This window comes from Nematolebias whitei, chromosome 18 (genome assembly GCF_014905685.2).
Source record: "Nematolebias whitei isolate Nwh7 chromosome 18, NemWhi1, whole genome shotgun sequence".
NCBI lineage: Eukaryota > Metazoa > Chordata > Actinopteri > Cyprinodontiformes > Rivulidae > Nematolebias > Nematolebias whitei.
In genome coordinates, this window is record NC_056515.1 from 24,731,766 (window position 1) to 24,737,258 (window position 5,493).

Sequence of the window (5,493 nt, forward strand, 5' to 3'; positions counted from 1 at the left end):
AACCATTCACTCTCTCACTCACACCTAGGGACAATTTAGAGTTACCAGTCAGCCTAACATGCATGTTTTTGGTCTGAGGGAGGAAACTGGATTACCTGGAGAAAATCCACGCATGCACGGAGAGAACATGCAAACTCCACCCAGAAAGGCCCCCGGACCGGGATTTGAACCAGGGACCTGCACGCTGTGAGGCAGCAGCTCTTCTAGTTGCACCACCATGCTGCCCTCACTTGGTTTCATTTTTAGAAAATTTGGTATTCATTTTCACTGCTATACCGACGACACTACTTCTCCACCAAGCCCAACACCACCCTTCCACCATCCTTCCTTTCAGACTGCCTCTGTGAAATTAAATTATGGTTTAGTCAAAACTTGCTTTTAACTGAACTCCAAGAAAGTAAAATTTCTCCTTGTTGGCACCAAGTCTACCTTCTGGATGTCAGCCTCGATAGCACTTTATCTTTTGAATCTCGTCATTGACATTACTCGGTCTGCATATTTTCGTCTTCGATACATCAACTATCTCTGTTCATTTCTTACTCCCACCAGTTCAGCCATCCTTATCAATGCTCTTGTCACCTCTCGATTAGACTATTGTAGCTCTCTCCTCTCAGCTCTTCCTCTTAAAATCATCCATAAACTTCAGCATGTCCAAAACACAGCTGCTCGGATCATCACCAGAACTACTTCAAAGGAACACATCACCCCTATCCTTAAACGTCTTCACTGGTTACCCATAAAATATTACATTGACTTCAAGATTTTACTCCTTACTTTCAAAGCTCTCCATAACTTGGCACCTCCGTACCTCACTGATCTTCTTTATTACCCACCTGCCCAACGTCTTCGCTCCTCCTTATCCATTTCTCTTGTTATACAGCCTGCCTGCATGACAACCATGGGATGCAGAGCCTTCTCCCGCAAAGCCCCTCTTCTCTGGAACTCTCTTCCACAGCACATCCATAATTCTGATTCTCTGTCCTTATTTAAATCTAACCTTAAAACTCACTTTTTCACACTTGCTTATTCTATTTAATGTCACGCGTGTTAATGTACACATCGCTCCACCTTATAAGTCTCATCAGTCCAAATATGTCTAATAAAGTAGAAAAATCCATAAATATGTCGCTTCGCTGTATATGTTGCATCTATTGTGTCACCGCTGATGCGTCGCGTTTGTTATGTGTCACCACTGGCATAAAATTCATATCACGATATGTATTGTGAAGTGTGGCGATAACGATATATATCGCAATATGTTTTGGGTATAAAGCTTAATAGGAATTTTTTAAAAAGTATAGGGTGTCCTTTTGACATCATATATTTTGAATTAAAAAAATTCCATTACTAGGTCCAGAGTTTTTTTTTAAATAATAAACAAATCAAGTATTAGGCTTCTTGCTTGTAGTGCAAAACAGTGCAAAATATATAAAATGTAGTTTTTGCCATATATTTTAAACAAAAGAACTTGTTGTTAACAATTTCCAGTCTTCTCACTTAAGAAATGAACAGCAACAGAGCAGCATTTTACACTGAAACACTTCACCCTCCAAACCTCTAGAGGGCGCCTCCTTCTGCTTTAATGAAGAGCTGACACAAAATGAGTCTGTGGCTTTGACCAGAGGGTCTCGCAGTAAAATCACACAACACAGCGTTCTTTTCACAGATCAGAGAGCAGGTTTCTCTAAAGCTGACCAACGCTTACTTTAACTTTCGATGGAAAAAAAAATAAAAAATTTGACGGAACACAGCGTTTTGCGCATGCGTCCGAATACGACAACACTAGGCATGCCGGGCCTAGTTAGCTTGTAGCTTCGCTACTTAGCCCTCGAAGAAAAGACTTTAACACCACTTGCGAACAGTTTTCAACTCAAAAAAGTAACTATTAAATCTGACAGCTCTGATTTTACACTTGAACACCACTTAGGCACAGTTGTCAACCAAAAAAAGTAACGATTAAACTGACAACTCTGATTTTACATCAGACACAGCATTATTGCAGTTAGCCAGTAGAAGACAGATCTTTATCGTAGGCTAAATTTCTATAGTTTCTACCGTGTACCGTTTATATCGCGCATTCCTACTTGCAACCCAGAAATGTGGGCCGGGGTTGTGCCAAAAATCAATTGGCTGCCAAAAATCAATTGGCTGCCAAATGGCGGCCACGGGAGAGTGCATGGGAGGACTTTAACAAGAATTTGACAATATTAACACTTAAAGACAATTATTTGTTTGCTCAAAATTATAGTAAAGGTTTATGTCAATCTAACTTTTGCTTAATAAATGCACTTTAATGGTCAAATCAGCTGCATTGCAAAACCCGATTCGCTGAAGCGGGCACGTGCAGAGGGACGAGTCTCTGTGCATTTTTTTGAAATTTAACAAGATAACCACCTAAAAACAATTATTTGTTTGCTCGACAAGTCCACAAATAGCTTGAAAAGTCCATAAATGCGTAGTTTTGGTGTATAAGTCGCAGGACATGTAATTATGCAAAAAAAACTGTGACTTATAGGGCGAAAAATGCAGTAATTATGTTTTTAATTTTTTTAATTTTTTATTTTATTGTTTTTATTTTTGTATTTCTTGTTCTGTGACGGTGAGTGATTGGAAAGGCGCCCTCAAATAAAATGTGTTGTTGTTGTTGTTGACGTTGTTAAATGAGCTGAACACATGTTGCCGTATGTCTAATAATAAACACATACTGTATGTTTGAACACAGAAAATGCCCAAAAAAGACAGATGAACTATGGGATTGTTTTGCTAATAGTAGTTAACCTGGCAAATTAGCAGAACAAGAAGCAAATCCAACAGAAAAGATTGAGTTTGTAACTTTAACCCCACATCATGTGTTCTGACAAATGGAAAGAGGCATGTTTCTTGCCGCCTTTGCTTCTTGATTTTCTAGCCAAGAAAGAGAAAATGAAGCAACAAGTGTGGGGAAAAAAATTAAAGAGAGAACGTGCTGATAAGGTTAAGAAATGAAATAAATGTTTAGGAACATTTCCAATGTGAGTAGGAGAGAAGGAACACAATGTTTGAAAAATAAAGTCAACCTTTACTCCCACTGGGTGGTGCACACACTAACACTGAATTAATGAGAAGACGTTTCCGTGGGTGGGCGGCTCATCAGTGGGTGAATTATTTGACTGACATTCTGTCAGTCGGAGAAATAAAAACACTTCTTCTCTGCACTCCACATAGTCTTGCTCACACAAATTGACAGACATTTACTATTTTCTCCATAATGCATTATCAACCCCCCCCCCCCCCCTCCGTCTTTTATTCAAACAGCTGGAATGTATCATTTTTTACATTCTCCTCTATTATTTCAACTCTATTTTCATTCTAATCTTTCTTTTTCTCCTGTTGTCTCCAGACGCTAAAACCTGACTTGTGTAAATGCATTCAGCGTTCCAAAATTATTCATTGTTTCAGCCTCGCTGTGTTCCCTTCCTTCACCACGTTGTGGTTGTAAGGCCATTTCCTCCGTATGTGCTCCTGCTTCAGAAACCTGACCATTCTTGTGCTGCAACTTCCACCAGTTTCAGACTTCTACACCTTTTGTTATTGTTTCACATGAAAGATTGATGGTTATTATTCCTGTCACAGGTGTAGAGCAGAAACAGTTTTTTGAGGAGACTGTCTTTTTTTTCCCATCTATTTAGAATTTATTTGTAAAAAAAATCAGAAATTTTATTCTGTATACTTGTGGGAATTTTACATGTTTTAATAAAAAAAAATTGCTTTATTAGAAAAAAGATTGGTAGGGATTATATTAGATTGAAAAGACAAAACCTCATGTACAGTTGGATAAATTGTGATTGATTTTGGTTAAACTATTTTTATTTTTGCCAATGCTCTTGTATTTTTATTTATTTTTTAAATACCGACAAGTGAAAAACCGCAAAGAAGGAATACAGTAGTTCAAGTGAACTGTGTCATTACATCTCATGTGGTACATGAGAGGAACGAAATTATGTACACAAGTATTAGTAGTAGTAGTAGATTATTTTAGTATTTATATACAGGTATATGTTAAGGCATTTTAAACCCTTCCCACACTCTTTCAATGTCCATAACAAATTTCCAAACTAAATGCTCTAAAAGAGCACAGTATGTCATGATCTCATGCAGCTCTCTGCCGATGCTGCTCTGCCAGCGCTCTGGGCCACGCCCACTTCTCTGCTGCAGAACGGAGATCTGACATGCTGCAGGAAGAAGCTTCCCCTGCAGCTGTGGGCTGCACACAGGTGCAGCAGGTGCTAAATCATTTAATATAATTTATTTTAAATAAAAATTTCATGCCTATCGTGCGGCTCATCCATCAATCAGCCAATTGTGTCATGTCCAATCTTACTTTGAAAAAACGCGATCGAGCGAGTCCACGAAAAACGAACCACGAAGTAGCGAGGGACTGTATATATATATGTATCTACTGCAATTTCCTTAGTTGGAACTTGGATTTAAGCATTTATTAGGGTCGGTATGACCTTTTTATTTGTGTATTTTCGTCACATCTTATATGAATTATGATTTTAACAATGTTCTCAACAGTAAAATATGCACATAATGTGTAGCATATTTAAATATTTCTAATATTTATTATCCTAAACCTGAGTCACACCTTTACTGTGGAAATAAAATTCAAACAAAACACTTAAAATTAATATATATTAAAAGTGTATTTTCAAATGTTTTACTATGAAGCAAAAATACATTGAGTACACTCACACTTCAGGGTCACTTTGTGAGTTTCTTTGTTAATGGAGCATTGCACAGCCTTGTTACTGAGATACAGCCAATTCTGTTTTCCTTGTAAGACTTTCAGAGCTGGTTAAAACGTCCTCTTCCGTGTAAAGACTGATTCTTCATGGAACTATTTCCTGCAGAGACATCACCTACAGCATCCTGTTTGAAGCTGTGACCACGTTACTGGTGTTCTTCTCCTATCAGCTCCTCCACAAAGACATCATCCGAGATGGTCTAGTCTACCAGCACATAATGAAAGGACGATGGTGAGAAACAAACTCCTATTCATATTAAACTGTAGAATTTAACTTTCAATTTAATGATTCCTAATTTGCACAATGATAAAATTAACAAGCGCTGTCTTGTTTTAGGAGGAAGTTGGGTAGCCACAGTTTGTGTTTTATTTTTCTCTTTAAACCTTATGCAAAAGCAGATTTTACTCCTTTTGTTCATTATAATGACATTAAACTAAAAATGAAAGCGATCTATAATCAGTCCTCTTACATTTGTAAATAGGTGATGTTTGGGCTTTACTTTAAGTGCTGACAAAGGAGTAAGAGCTGAAACTGATGCCTGTTCTGGTCGCCATGTGAACCAAAATCGGATCTTAGTCTGTCTGTGCATTTTTAATTTTGAAGCCTTCCGGATCAGAAGCGAAACACGAAACATCTTCAGCTTTAGAATAGAAGTCCAGTTTTTATTTATTTATTTATTTATTTATTACCTTTTTTGGGATTTGTC